Here is a 17,380-nt window from a genome sequence, read left to right as displayed (position 1 = left end):
ATAATTACACTATTTAAATATCTAATCGAAATCTCTTGCTTAGATTACAAATATACAAATTCTTTGAATTACGAGTCGATTGTTTCTGTCAAAATAAATATTGAGACGACAGGGCTGATTGTTTCATTTTCAGATAAACTATGTGATAAACTATGTGTAATTTACCTATTGGATAAACAAAAGAGTAAAAGAGTAAGACAATGAGCTGAAGTTTACTGAAAGATGAAATAACCCAGTCATAGTGATTTTGAAGTAATTGGAATTAAAAATTACTTATGAATGTGTCAAAAAAATTGACGATAGCAAAGGTTGGTTTTATTATTTAATTAAAGTGTGCTGTTACAGTTTGTTTCCTTCATCGGATGCAGTTCATCATCAGTTGAGTTGCTAGTAATGAAGATCTGAAAATGTAGAAGAACTGTGGGATTGGTAAGTAATCTAATGCATGATGATAAAATTATAACTGTAAATTGATAATAATATAGATTTTGTAGTGCGAACTTTTATAGTACAAAATATTAGTTGAGTTCTTCGCAAAATTCATTGAAATTTATTTGCTTTTCACTTTGTACTTGATTAAATATTGCTTTTAATAAAAAGTAGTATTAAAAAAAGAAAAGAAATATTAGCAAAACATATAAATTAATGCAATCTATTGAATGTTGAGACTCAGAAGAGTTATGGTAAATTCTATTAATCCCCTATTGTTCTGCGATTTGTCACACACAATTGCCAGGTTTTACTAAATGGTAAAGTTATTTTATGATAAAGATTATGTATGTACTGTAATTTTCTTACTTTCTTTGATATCGTTATATGCTTATTTTTTTAAATTTATATGAATATATTGCGAAGCAATAAATTTTCGTTTAAAAACATGTAACGCAAAATGTGAAATCTGATGCAAACGATGATGTATCGGTGGGCTACATTGCTAAGAAAGATCAGATGTCAAGGTATGTGACTAGGTCAAATATTACGTTGAATTTGGGAACCGTAAATTGTTCTAGTTTCCAGAAGGAAACCACAACACGTGTGCATACGCATGGAAAGCACATTGAAAGTTTTCTTTATTGCGAAAATATGGTCCTCGCGAAATACAGTATTGTTGTTCGAGACTGAAAAGACTCGAGACTGACCTTAGCAAATGTACAGGTAGTTTTTGCAGGCCAAGGCTACAAAATCATATGAATCAATGTTTCGAATATTCAACAAAACAATAGCTTTGTATTGGGTTTCAAGAATGACACAGATTTGTGTAGGTCAAGCTATTTTGTAAATTATGTGGGAATTATTTCGAGGTACTCAGGGCACGTATTATGGAATTATTCAGAATTGATTCCGACCGGAATTGTTCAATTATTCCCTAGATTTCTGCTGTATTTTCTAGAGAAAGCGCAATAATTCCGATCGGAACATTCCACAACGAACCATTCCATAATACGTATCCTGCCCAGATATCTTTTCAATAAGCAGATTTTGTATTTGTGTTTTAAATATTTTTAGGCGTGAATATTTTTCTTTTATTTCAAACGATATCTAATTTACGCTATCACTTTACTGCTACTTAAAACAACACTTTATAATTGTTCAATGCTTTTTTCATCACACAATTTTGTCATGTTTCGCAAAATACTTGTTGCGTAAAAATTATGAAATAATTGTCGTATCCATGCAAACTTTTCCGTTATGCTCAAACAATTTCGAAGCGATTTCCAAATTGAGAGAACGATTACGTTATTTGTAGTTACATAAGCATATTACAACATGAAATGCAAAAAGCTATCTCTTTTAAAATATTATTTAGTTGAGATTGAGAAAAAAGATCAGGGGTCTTTCATAATTTAATAAATTATTAGGTGTTGGAATTAATTCGTAGCGTTTTTTAATGAAAGAATGTTATTTATTTCACATGAGCATTAAAAAATACATTAATGAAAGTACTTCCCATCACTTGTAAAACGCTACGAATTAATTCCAACACCTAATATTTTATTTGTAACAATTACTTATAATACCAATTTGACATAATCCTAATTTAGTTTTCGTTTGAATTTGCTAAAATTTAGATTTGCTAAATGAATTTTTATATACATTATCAAATTTTATTGTTCTATAATTGAGTTAATAACGTTGACATATCTAAATACAACACCTGTTCTAACAATGACTTTATTGTCGTACGCATAAGAAAAGCATAAGATTAATGATGCCTTAATGACTATACGAACCGTTTTGAAGCATGACTGTCTGCTAAAATATAACTCAATTCCACGTGATGGATATTAGTGCCCTTTTATCTCATAGAATTTTACAATATCAACTTTAAAAACCTTATTTTCATAAATATTGATAAGTTATTCCCTACATTGACTGAATAAATCTCATATGTATTTGCGTAATGAAGCCATTTTATAGTCAAGATGCGAAGTTGGAAAATAGATAATGTTCGTATTCAAAAATATATTATATATATTTGCACGATGTAAAAAAAATTAGAATGTTAATATGATAATGTTTAATATTAAAATAAAATTAAAATAGATTTTGCATTTGTGTTAAATTGTGAAAAGAGATTATTTTGATGTCACCTACGAATTTGATTATGTTTGTGATAAAAATTCTAGAATTAGCTTTTAAATATATATATTATGGAGGAGAAACATACATAATATCTTAGCAATTGTAACTCTTGAAAAATTTTGTACCTCTAATGAATATTTCAGAAATCTGCTTTACGATTACGGGATGTTGCGTGTCTAAATACATACGTGCGCAGATATGTGATCAGATAACATGAGTTATGAGCAAGTCTATATCTTCCTCCCTCTTTGTTTAAATTTTTGTGCATATATTCTTGTTATTACGTTCATGCTCCAAAGATTTTAATTTCTATAACAGTAGTCTCTCTCGGAATACTAATTTTATAATCGAATACAATTTATAAAGAAAAAAGAAAAAGGTTCATCAAGCTCTTTTATGTCTGATACCTTTCCCGTCGCAATATTAATGCGTATCATAAGAAACAGTTATAAACATTTTTTTTTATTAATACAATTTCGAGTTTACACAGTTTATTGTGATTTTACTAAGATACTTAAAAATCTGGCTATTGAAATATTGTTGTAATAAAGATTTTAAATTCATAAATGAAATTTGTTTAGAATTCTCTTCTAGCTCTTTTTATGTTTGCTATATGAAATAATTTTGGATTTACAAAGACCCTAAGTATCATTGAATCATAACTGGTTTATTTCAAATGTAAAATCGAGATAGAAACGTGGAAAGTTTCTGAATCAAAATATCTTACGTCTGAAATCCATTGAAGCCTTTATAGGGTAAACTGTAAAAGGGAAACGATGTAGTTCTTATCGGCAATTAATGAAATACCTGATAAATAGTGTAGAACTAAATTGCAATTTGCGTGCGCGCATTTCTAATTATTAAAATATCGAGCTGAGGCACAACGTCAGTTGGAGATTTCTATAGAAAGCAACCGGTTTAATTAATGTATTAATTTAAATATGCAATTTAAATACGCATTATATTTAAAATATTATGTAGAAAAATTTCCATCGCAGTTTACTTTTTTGCTTACATCACAAAAATTTTTACATCTCAAATAATTAAGATATAAGTTTTTTAAAAAAAGAAAGATATTTAAAATTAAAAGATCACCAAATAAAAAACAACTGACATTATTCATGATATAATTTTGTATACATGAAAAATATCATCTGTAATTAGAATTTTAGTATTTAGTATTCGTAATAAGATACGTAAAAATTTAATTACAATAATAACGAAACTAATTTTAATTAGAAGATATATTTATACTTGATTATGAGATTTTAAAGTATTAATGAGTAATTAGGATGAGTATATCAAAAAATATTATGATGTAAAAGGTCTATGAAATAATCTTGTTTATACTACGATCATTATTGCCTCTTATTAAGAATTTCTTCTTCTGTGATGTTTAAATGGATTGGTTTCGCATGATTGATCCTCTTATATTTGTGTTTTGATCTTCTTATATTTCTTCCGTATCCATTAATCAATGTTTAGCGAAAGTAGTGGAATATTGTGCAACTCCAATCATGTCGTTAACTTTCTTCTTTTCCTATTCAATTCGTATCCCACTGGAAGATAAAAGTTTAATCGTAATTATAAGTTATTTCTATACTACTCAATGAAAGATTTATATTGTTATTTGATTGTATATTTAAAGTTTATTTTACAATAATACTTTAATGATTTTTGAATAATTAAATATTTACATTTTCATATCAATTTGCGAAGTATATATCATGTACAACTGAATTAATAGTATTATAATGTGAAAAAACAACGTGGATAATTTTTTAAAATATAATATTTTTTATGCTATAATCTTGAATATTTTTAAATTAAGAATTATTATTTGTAATTTATCATCTGAGAATATAAAGTTTGTCAAATATTTTCCTTGCCAAATCAGACGATATCCTGCTGTTTACACAATAGTAAATAATTGAACTCCGTACGTTTTCTTCAAGGAATCTGTAAAAAGAAATATTTCATGTGTCATTATTTTGTTGTTTCATTATTATACAACATAAACATAAAAATTAATTGTATTATTTGTTAATGTAGCCTTACAAATTATTTTACATCTTAATCTATTAGGTGTTGGAATTAATTCGTAGCGTTTTTAATGAAAGAATGTTATTTATTTCACATGAGCATTAAAAAATACATTAATGAAAGTACTTCCCATCACTTGTAAAACGCTACGAATTAATTCCAACACCTAATACATCTTAATCTATTAATATCTTACATTATTATTACACTATGATTGTATACTGTCTCTCAAACTCTACTATTTTACATTCTCTTTTTTTTTATTAAAACCGAAGCAATTAATTTTTTTTTTAATATATCGATTCTTTTTTTATTTATTTAACTATGTGCGTTAGCTAAAATAGTGAATGATTGAGTTGTGCTGACCAAATATATAGTGGCAAATGTGATATGATTAATGGAAGATCAGTTTAAGACAAAATTTATGCACGATACTCTTTTGCCTGCTGGGGATATCAAAGCTACTGCAGACAAATAAATCCAGTCGCATTCCTTGACGATGAATTTCATTCGTGCTATGCACAGAAGGGAACGAGATTTGGTTTGTAGGGAACAGAATGGGTCGCCATGATATTCGCATCAACGTGAAATGACAAAGTGTTATACTAAATTAACGTTTTTGGTAGAGGATCATCAAGAAAATGTACAAATATAATATCCTATACGATATTTATTTTTATAATGTTCGCTGACATAGTAAAATTGCGAAATGTAGAGATGGCAACTGATATATCCGTAATACCATGAACATTAAAATATTTAGAGACTCCTACCGTAAATGTGAGTAGCATGATAACGATGCAATTTTAAATATTTAGTAATACCATCATAAAATAATGTCGCACGACATACATTCTATTTTCTCCGAAGGCTCGTTAACTGTACTAGTTAATATTTCACAATTTATATACTTTTTTATATGTTTATACGAAAAAGAGAACAAGCTGCGCGAAGAGCAGCTACTATTAATAACCTAGCAAAGTTAAAAATGTTTACTACGGATTGCAATTCATATGATACTCGCGGTTGTAACGACGGTATAATTTTGAACACTGCTTCGTACTTAACACTGCATCTGACATTTTAATGTTACAATCATCCATGTTTTATCTATACATGAGAGAGAACTTAAATTCTTGCTAAATTTACACTCAACAAGACGTTACGTCAATATTATGTAAATTTCACGTAACGTATATATGGTAAGACATACAATAATATACATATGTATATATATTTTTTGTAATACAAGGAAAAAGTTGTAAGACGTACGGGACGTGCAACTAATATTAATAACGTGGCAAAGTTAAAAATGTTTACTGTGTATTACGGCTGATATGAGGGCTACGAGCATGGCAGCAGGGTCCCTTGTGATTGATTACACGTCTCTACGTCTCTCCCTCTGACGGGGTGTTCCTATGGATATTACCTTAGCACGGCCCTGCACGCCACGATTCCCTCCGCCTCCCACCTTCATGTCTATAGAGACACCATACCGATCTATTCTACCTCCTCTTCCCCCTCCCCCTCTCCCCCCATGAATCAAATCGCCCTTTACCTCTACTCTCTTCTCTTCGTTATGCTAAAAATTAAAATCATCTTCGAAGAATGTGACGGAACAAAATTGCTAGCTGTGATTTTCTATGTTAATCAATTTACAAATGAAAGGATAGAATAATGCAAATACCTTGAAGATATTTTTATTTGTGCGATGTTAAAGCGTATGTTTTTAAATTTTGTATAAAAAGAAAATTACTTTGAAAACACAGCACGTAATAAGTGAAATACTCGGAATAATTGTGCATTAAGATTAATAATCTACTTATAAATTTGAGGACACGTATTGCATTACAGTAATCATGATGATTGTGTCGGGGAATATTTAATCATTTGTTAGACTTTATTAGACCAGAGAATTATAGTTATACGCATCGCACATTTTACGTTGAACTAGTTTTTGTAGAGTTAATGAATGGTTCAGACACTCTAATTAACATTTTATTATAGACTATCAGATGGCAAAACAAATCTATCGGGAGCTATAAAAAGTAAACATAATTACGAAGTGATCTTGAATATGAAGATTCTACTAAAAAATAACTGGATACTAAATCATTTAATTAAGTTTAAAAACGCAAGTATTAATGACTTGAGAAGTGTACTCTTGTGTAATATTATAATTTGTAGTCATTATATATTTTTTTATAAAAATCCTACATTACATGTTTTTTATAACTTACTGTGCAGACAATAATTACCTACACAACAAAAACATTTATATGTTTTTAATAACTTCCTGCAATTTTGTATAATGCTATATCAGAATGAGTTAAAACGATATAGGAGTATATTTTGATTCCGTTGCTTATAATAAAGGGAGATGGAGTTTATTATGGTTTATTCTTAAAGTATATACTCTTCAAGCAGATTGTATACTACGAACAAGATGATTCCTTATAGTCTGTCCCTATTATGCTTTTAATCATCAAGCAAGTTTGCGAGAGGAATCTCATTAACGCATGTATATTTCTTACTCAACGCGTATACGCAAGGCGGTCCCTTGACCTTTACGAAGCCTCCATACGTGTTTAGTAGCAACTGGTTGCAGTAGCAAGAATTAGCAATTAATCTTTTGGTTGGTGTACGAATGGGGATGGAGAACGATCCGGACGCAAAGGTGGAACGCGAAAAGAACGTAATAAAGAGAGGAATAAAAGAAGCAGACAAACAAGATCAGGGGAGAGACTTATAGACCACATATTATGTAAACGACGTTACAATTAGATCGAAGTTCACTATCGGTTACCTAGTATTTAACACAATTTAACTTTTGTTTATAATATATAATATAATATATATTTCGATCTTAATATATATTTGGATATCTGTAATAATTAAATGATTAACATTAAAAGATCTAATTGCTCTGATTAACTTTCTTTGGTTATATTTTATGCGTTAAATATTTTGATAGGAACAACGTACATTGTTCCTTTCATCTCATTGACAACCTGGCACTGTCTTACAAAGAAATGGGCAGCAATAGCAGTGGTAGTGGTAGGTCCCTCGGGAAGCTGCGAACCTTTCTCGCTCCCTCGTACAACAAACGGGAAGGCGAGCCACGGAGCCACGGAGAAGGAGGGACCGCATCTTGCTCCGCAGGACTCCCTCTCTCGCCACCGGGGTCTCGCTATTTATTTTCCAGGATTTCAGAGTCCGAAGCCATTAATCTCCGCTCCGCAGCGTCAGTAGAGCGCGTCAGGGCGACGTCGGGGTGCGTGGCGTCGCCGACGTCGCTCTGCTCTTAGCCGCAGCCTCGTGTACAACGTTTGGAACCGCGGCAGTAAGGTAGGGGCAGAGAAGGGAGAGAGAACCGAGAGATGAGGTGTCGGTAGGAGAGGTCGTGGAAGTTGGTCAGAGTGGAGGGAAAAGGGACGTGTGGTCGGGACGAGTGGGGATCTAGGCTGGTTCGCTCAACGGCGGGGGAAGCAAGGGAGAGAAAGCTCGGAGAGGGAGGTGCTGATGGCGGCGACGAGAGGGGAATAGTCGTATGGCAGAGTTATGCAAAAAATATCTGTGTCCGCAAAAAGATTGGATAAAGAAGATACGAGATATTAGTGTATTAGGATTCAGTTCTCTCTGTTGCTGGTCGATGCTAGTCGATGACTTATTCCACTTGTTCACATAGTGCGTACCGAGTTAATTATTATCTAACTTGATTTTCCAGAAATTATGTTTTTGCTGAAATTTAAATTTAATTTTTGGGACTAGGGAAAGCTGGGAGGTCATAAACAATTTACATGACGCCAGTCAATACGTTCCTTTTGTTATGAGACTTGGATAAATTTATGAATATCATCCGTTGATTGAGAATCGTCAAGTCGTTCTTCTCTCGTTAATTAACATTGTGCTTCTCATGCGCGAAAGGAGACGTCAAAAGCCCCTGGTAGATCCAGACTCTGAACCCTCTTTGTCCGTAAAGAGACATTGAGCAACCCTCGTGCTCTTTTACCCCTTTTATTGTTTATCCCGCCTACTTATTATGTCAGCGTCATACCACCAGGCTGTACTAACTTCTTGATATTCTAATCGGCCAATTCTCATCTACATCTCTCGTCACTTCCCCTTCTTGTCGTTTACCCAGCGTCTAGCCGGAGATTCCCGGAATTCCTGACATCGGCGATAACTCTTAAATTCCTGCAAGATGAAAGAAGCGCAACGCCGTCGGCAGAACGTCCGGAAGAAATACTGTTCTGCTGTTGGAGGGCCGATTCTTTCATGTAAGGACGAAAGAAATTCCTTCTCTCAACAATCGCGAAGATAAAATGGAGACAAGAAATCGATAATGTTATTTTTGCTGATGGCTCCCATTATGTACTTTGAGTGGTTATTAAAATATCAGACGGAATGTTTTAACAAAAAGTTATTGGAAATAGATTTGGATAAATCACTTGTGTGAATCAAATTGCGCAATGTTACTCAAGTATCTTGCAAAATATTATCATAAATAAAAGATTGAATTATTTAAAAATAATTCTGCAGCACATTGCTGATTCTTGATAGTTGCTATTAGTTTTCGAATAACTTTTATGTCATAACATATAATACAGAATCTCGATATTATTACTATGTAAATCTCCTCTCTACGATATGTTGACGCTCACGGTGACAGCCCCTGGAGTACTCCATAGGATCGATGAGCTCTAGGTTCTTATTAGATATTCCCGTGCACCAATCTCCGATCTGCAAACCTGTTCTATCGCTCTGTATCGATACACATTACATCCTCACTAAGAAGAAATGCTTCTTTTCATTATAAGCAATATGTAATTGAATGCAAAATTGCATTTTGTTCCGGAGCGATAGATCTAGATATCTGCTTTTACACTATTGTGTCGGAGAATATTAATTTATCTGTACTTTGCATTTTACGTATATGTGTATTAATTGAAAAAAATATATTTTTTAATAAAAGCTATATATGCGCGCAAGTCTACTTTCATTAAATGTATTTATGAAATGTTGGTCAATCATAGAAGGATAAAAATAAAATTTCCTAAATGCGCAGAAACTAAAACTCATCGATTCTCCTTAGTTTCTGTGAATGCTGGTTGAAACGAAAAGGTAGGACACGCAATTTTGGCAAAATTAATGTAAAGCTTTCGTGAGACTCTACGAGGTGGAAAGGGTGAGTCAGGGATTGTATAGTGGCTATAAGTTAGAACATTAATGCATTTTTAATGTGTGTTCCAATAAGAAATGTATCTATTTCGTGTGGAAATATATTTTTCATGACCTTTACGAGGAGAGTCGATATATTTTATTCGTATATTACAGTTATGTAGAAAAAAATTTAATGTAATAGAATTATTCAAATGTAATATAAGAAAATAATATTCTTTTCGTGAAAGCTTTTGGAAAAAAGCGAGTGGAAAAAAGAAGGCTAAACTTCATCTCACGCATGTGACAAGAAAGAAGAGTGGCGAATATAACAAAACATGATTCTCTTATTAGTATCGAAAAAGGGCGAATCAAACGAGCGACCCGGGTTGAAAACGATTCAACCTTCGGGGAGGGGTGAAATTCTTCGATAGGACGCCGAGTGATGCCACCGCCCCAATCCACCCAGCGAGCGAGTGACTACCAACATTAGTCCACTGACATCATTGACACTTTTATTAATGACACCGTTGCCCGAGGCATTTCCCTCCGCCGATACCCTCCACGACCCCTTGTTCACCAGGTTTTCCGCCACAGTCGTGGATGCAGTCACGATAGCGCCGAGATTCGTTCGTTTTCTGCCATCTCTTGCATTCCTTTTTTCTTTTCTTTTTCCTTTTTCGAGCATTATTGTATTCCCCCGCAGGAGAAATAGGGCCTGGCCTTTTCTCTTTCCGTGTCTATCTCATCTTCTGCACCCTTCACAATTGTCCTTCTTTTCTCTTATCCTCCGCTGTGTTCTTGTCGCCGCGACCCCCGTACTACCCTCTCTCCTTGCCTGTTCATCCATTCCTGTGCCCTGGGACCTCGCGAGGGAGCGGCTCTCAAGTTACATTGAAAAATCTAGCGGACGGGAGAAAAATTGGCGATACCTATATCATCCATTGTGTTTCTCTCTCCCTCTTCTTTCTACCACAGTGAAACGTATCGCGCAGAAGAACCTACGTATTTAACTAATTGTTCGCGCTCGTATCAGCAAGCCCTTTCTTATAGTATTCTACGACAAATTAGAATTATTTATTCTTGTACGCTATTGTTTTATTGATAAAGCAGCATCAATCGGTGATCTAAACGCTGAGATCGAAGAAATAATATTTGCTCACTTGATATCGGTTATAGGAAATATGTTAAATAATGTTATATGAATTTATGTTTCCGGTATCTAACATGGCTCTCATGAAATAAATTAGAAGTTTGTTGCCGGTAATACTAACTTTAAGCGGCTACGTGATTGGTGTAATTTCTGACGCGCGCGGACGTGGAAAATATCTGAGTTATCAGCAGGCTAGGGATGGTACCACGAACAAGTACGGCAATCGATATATAACAAGCAATATATATACAACGGCGCATGCCTCAAATTGTCGGGTCGTTTGTAATGATGATTCGATCAGACCGTTCGTTCTCCTTGCAGCTTTCTACCCTTCAGTTTCTTTATCCCCAATGTATACTGCATTCTGGTCAACACCAACCTCGACAACAGGACTTTCGTTTCCAATGGCTTATCCGCGGATTTGTGACCGCCGCTTGTATCGTGAACTGCCTACTTATAAGATTTATTTCTTGGGACTTGAAGTTGTTCTTTTTCCCCATTTACTGTTAATCGCCCCGTATAAACGATATCTTCAATAATAGACATTCTGTAAACGTTAAATATATCTATCAATTTTTCTAGGCGTTCAACGCGTTTTCATAACATTTATTCACTGCGTATATACAGTAATAAAGTATTTGCCATTTCAATATAACTTTTCTTAGCGCGATTTATGTTAATTCATTAATATACGTATACACAATTTTTGTTATAAACGTCAGAAAAGGTTTAATTATTTTCAAGAGTGTTCTATCGTATAATGTAACGGTAGAAGAATGATAAGCAACGCAATAAAGCCAAGTTGGATCAGACTCTCTTGTGCAATCTTGCGTAGATAGGACCGTGTGCTGATGGATGACAAATGGCTCCTCCACGGCGCGTCACTCTAGACGCTGCTAGAGGCTCCTCCTATACGTGATCAACCATAGCTCTGGGTGACGTGAGAAGGGCAGGGGGATGACGTTGGGGTAGAAACCGGGGCGCAACGGGGGCTGCAGTAGGATAGAACGCGGGTCGAAGAGAGGTAGAACGAGGGTGACGGGGGGAGGGATAGGGGTTGAACGGGTCGTCGGAGATAAAGTGGGACGTCTGATCCTCCGCCGAGGCGAGCAAAAAGATCCTCGCGCTTCGCGTCCCAGGAGACGGAAGCCGGGAACGAGAAAAACTCCCCCAAGCCACGTCGACCACCCTCTCCTGCCTTATCCTCCTTCTCGCTTTTCCATCGTCCTTCTTTCTCTCCTTTCAACTCACACTATGGCCAACACCGACCTAGCCGATGCTTTCATCCACCTTTTCCACGACGAACCATCCACCCGAGCACGAAGAAAGAAACTTCGAAAAGAAAGAATCTGCGTTATACCTTATCTCTGTAGTAGTAGGTCATTAATTAGCGGCAGTCAGTTGGTTGAGAATTATCCACAGGCACATGTATGGATGTTATCATGAATACTTCCGCATTTATGTTTTTATAATTAATCTTCGTATCTTTTGATGAAGAAAACGCATTCTTTCTTAATTCCAAAGAAAGATTATGTAACATTAAATAATATTGTTGGTGATATATTCTACATGCATCTAAAGCTCATTAAAAATTTAGATTTAAAAGAACTCGATTATTATTAGAATACTCGCGTCAACATTCTTATGAGATAATAGAATCCAATGATTTTTTTTAATACTCTAATTCGTTAGATTATCATCATTTTTATAAACTGATGAGTGCATACCTTTTTTTCTTATTAAATCTCATAAATTAACTTTGTGCAAAAAGTTCGGAGAACGGAACTGAAATTTTCGCCATATGCCGCATCACTGTTGCGAAGACCCCAAAAGATAGATGATACGTGGCTTGGACCTCCATCATGAGCGACACGTCAGGCGTATGAATTCTTCTTGATTGCTGGGCGGGCTGTAAGCATAACGAGCCACCCGCTACGTCCATCAACTACGCACCGGTCAATTCATTTCGGATACACGCTCACGTCCGCATATATACATACACACACACGCTTACGTACATACATGTACGGATACACGCGTATACAAGCGCGGGCATAGATTCTATATATGCACATTGGAGATATGTATCGATTGGCGCATTCTGTAGTGCCGAACATACTCGCAGCATGTACTTACGTGCCAGATAGACCTGCTGGGTTGACGCCTAACCTGTCTACCGACGGTATGCAGCATTCATTTTGTTTGATTTCTTGATTTAAATCTTTACTGAACTTTAGTTAGGGCCAGATATGCATTTGATTGACGACTTGTCTCGTCAGAGGATGAATAGCTTTGTCCAAAACTAGGGTTTCAACAGCACTGACTAGATCACGCGAACTCTCTGAAAGAAAGAGAGAAAATATTTATTTATTTATTATATATAAATGTATTTATATATATATATATATATATATATATATATATATGGCACTCCAGCTTGTAACATCTTTCATGGACTCTTTGAAACATTGAAAAATTTATGAAAGAAGTTCACAAAAAATTCGCACGTTTTATGTTCTCAGAAGTAATATCGATTATTATCAATTACGAACATATTTTTTAGGTTTTTATTATTTTGATACGTAAAGTATATAATATAATGATTGATTAAAAAAATAAGTGAAACAAAATTCTCTAACCTGTAAGATATCGTTTTTGTCTTATGATCTTTAGTTTAGTCATTATTATCTTATATTTTAAGTAGATCAAGAATTTACTATAATGATGTGACTGACACTTGCTTCCGTGGAAAATTAAGATTCAAGCGACGGATGAGATTCTTTGACCGCGAATCGAGCTGTTACAAAACTAATCATTAAATACTTATCTGTCCTTTTAGCACGGATATCTTACGTGTAATTCGCAGACGGGACAAGACTGGCGCACTACGCCTTTCGGTTTGCTCATATTAATTATCTCATACACGCAAAAGACTAGCCTCAGAAACGCAATAAAGACATTTAACATTGAAGTTTATTACAGGTGAATGGTGTATAAAAGAGGCTCCACCACTCGATCCCAACAAAAGCTGGCTTAACATTTTACCCGTCTCATTTTCGCTGCTCGTAAACTATTCATTTACCGCGGCTATAATCTTGATCGAAACTACGGATTATTATCCTTCTTGTACCATCATCTTACCTTTTTCCGCCTTTCTACCCGATACTCATCCGCACCCTACCAATCTTTCCGCACATTGCACGCGTTTAATTTTTCTTCAGGGGCGCATGCACTTCTCAACAACATGCATCGTTCATCATATTTCGATCAGCTGTTTATTCAAAACATTTTACAAAAACAAAAATATTGTATTGAATAAATTATGTGAAATATTTTAAGAGAAGATATATACTTCATATATTTAGATTTATCTGCATATTCTTTTCTAATATTTTTGTAACAATACTTTACGCACATATTATAGAATATTTAGTTGTATAGTTTGTATTTTAATTTATATTTTATACAGTTAGTACAGATGATAAAATATATGCAGATCTTAAGAAGGTAATAATAATAATAATAATAATAATAATAATAATGATAATGATAATAATAATAATAATAATAATAATACACCAGACACACAGTACTTTAAGAGATTAACATAAGCAGGGATCTTCAAATTTATGCTACGCACACGCGATCATTTATTGATAAAATTATATCGGAAAGAAAGATATAGATAAAAATATGTGCACCAGTTTAACTGCAATCTGCATAATATATATTAAAGTTTATTATTACGAGAGTCGATGCTACACGGTCTTTACTTACTGGTCTGGCTTTCATCTAAATTATACACGTCGCCTAATGTCTTAACTGAAAACGGCTCCGAATCATTATCATAATTTTGGCATTTCTTATCGTTCTTATTTTCGCAGCCGCACCCGCAATCTTCCTTCTGGGTGGTGTTGCAAGTTATTGCTGGTTTTATCGGCGATTGAGATATCGTGCATATTTCCTTTTTTAGATGAAACGTCTTTATATTGCATCTTTATGTTTCATATACTTTTATGCTGCGTTTTCACGTCGCACCTTTTAATTTTAATTTAATATAAAATGTACGTAAAAATTTGTGTTCAATTATTATAACTTTTAATATAAAATTCTGTATTTTTATTGAAGCATTGTTGCGATTAGAATAATTAACTATCACAGACTATTTCATATATTTTTATATCTTATATTTATCATGATATTATGTGGCAATAATATCATGATAAATATATTATTTATAAAATTGTGTTACATTGGAAAATATTAATATTATTATTTTAATATAATCTGCATAATTTCATTATGTTTTTACTCTTTCAAACATTAATTTGTAATTATATATCTTATTCATGAAAATCCATTATTATTATAATTTCTTTCTCATATAGAGTTTACATTTCTGCTACATATACATACATTTTCTACAATAATTATACACGAAAATAAGATTTATGTCTCTGTCGATATATTATAAGCATGATAGCTTAAAATAAGCATAAAAATATCATATTGATTTGAAACAAAATAATTTCATTTTTTCTATAATATTTTTTCTATAATATAATCAGTGTTCAAAGCAAACTTAACACAGAATTTAATTTAACGCAAACATCCTCTTTTCACATGTAACAATAAGGTCTATGAACACGTAAGCCCCAACTATGCAAATTCCGTCCCCGTCAGATGGTCCCCTTGCTCGGTCAGACATGATTAAACACAGAACGCTGTTGTTTCAACCCGTTCCCTCGTCTATCCCACAAATACCACTGTAGGATTCGGCGGCATACTCACTCGATCTCTAGGATTCAATCCCCCAATTTAATCACTAACCCCGAAAACTCAATGAGACTTCGTCTTTTCTGCCATTCAATAATAATGCTTATAGTCATTCCCTAGCTTTCTTACTCTTATTAAATTTCTCAGCGTTCTTCGCTCAATGCAAATTTATTCACTTTTTGATTTCATTCGACATTTATCAGCGTACCCTTTAATTGCTACTCTTCGCTGGTGGCTGCTTATTGATAAATCTTCGTCTTTAATTGAGATTATTACATAGCAAGTTAAGCTATCAACTAAATGTACCGCAATGATTCATTATTTATTTTGGAAGCGGAAAAGTTATGAGATTTATGTACAGAATCACAAAGTTATAAATGCAAATCATAGAATTAAGAATGCAAAAACAAAAAAAAACATTTTTTGTAAATACAAAACTGATAATCCTTAACAAATTAATTTTCCTTATTGCTTAAATATTTTTTATCAATTTTCTAAATATATTATATGTGTTTGAGATGTCTTAAATCTTATTGCTCCTTATTGCTTAAATATTTTTTATCAATTTTCTAAATATATTATATGTGTTTGAGATGTCTTAAATCTTTATTCTTTAACATTTTTAATGCGTATGTCGTAGAGATAATTATTTTTTTATTTTGTTTCAACTTTAGCACTATTTTAAAAATGTATGTGGCTAATTTCAAATGTGCTCTTTTCGGAAAACAATTAAAGCATAAATAGCATGTACATGATATGCGTAGAAAGAAAATATTATATCTCAGTCAAAGTAAAGCCATAGGTAATTATATGGAGGAAAATTAGTATCGTTCCTATTTGCATTAGTATAGAACGCAGGATTAATACACACATGTACGCACTCAAAGCCGTTTACCGCGGTAATCTAACATTTCGCTCCACCCGTTCTAAATCTCACGACACGTGTCCAGATATTCAGGAGCAGATTGTTTCGTTGTAAACGGCGATATAACGACCCCGTTTAAACCGCTAAATGGATCGTCTCTCTCTCTATACATATACATGTATCTCTTTAACTGTTATGCTATGGTGACTCCCCGGTGCTGCGCCGCTGTACATCCCCTTATAGCATCGCGTTTACGTTTACGAGCACCACCGCTGACGTTTACGAGCCACCGGCTGACGTACGAGCCACTTGCTGCTCTCTTGCTTTCATTGCTCGAGCTCACGCTTTAGCGTTTCGCCATCGTTTTCGCTTCTGATCTCCGGAACGGATAGCGATTTTATTGTTACCGCATTGAATTCCGCTCGCATTATCGTTGCTTGTTTGATTCGAGAATTGAACACATCACTTCAATGTGTTATTTTCTCTTCACACATCTAGCACGTTTTTCCTGCGAGAAGCTTATTTCAAGATAAATTTCTTTGTTTATACTACGACATCGAATCTCATAAAGTACTTTCAAGCATTCGGTTTGTAATACAAAGACAAATAGAAGAAAGAAGCCGATTTAAAGAAAACTACAGGCCTTGAAATATATCTATGTAACCGGTCTATGCCACACTACGTTCAAATTTGAGCGATTTATGGGTCAGGGAAAGAGCATCTTATTGCCTTACACTGTGTTCTGCATAATAGTTTTATAAGACATGCTGTGATGTAACCAAGTCAGAATTGTGAGCCTA

General features: G+C 33.8%; 1 protein-coding gene across 1 annotated transcript in view; it reads left to right on the top strand.

The window, feature by feature from the left end:
* Antp (homeotic protein antennapedia) overlaps positions 1-17,380 on the top strand; it is a 219,082-nt gene that overhangs the window by 164,860 nt on the left and 36,842 nt on the right. The gene's annotated exons all lie outside the window — the stretch shown is intronic.

Source organism: Acromyrmex echinatior, chromosome 2, assembly GCF_024713525.1.
Source record: "Acromyrmex echinatior isolate Ae372 chromosome 2, ASM2471352v2, whole genome shotgun sequence".
In the NCBI taxonomy this organism is placed as follows: Eukaryota; Metazoa; Arthropoda; class Insecta; order Hymenoptera; family Formicidae; genus Acromyrmex; species Acromyrmex echinatior.
The sequence above is the reverse complement of the archived record's forward strand: the minus strand, read 5'-3'. Positions and strand labels throughout refer to the sequence as shown.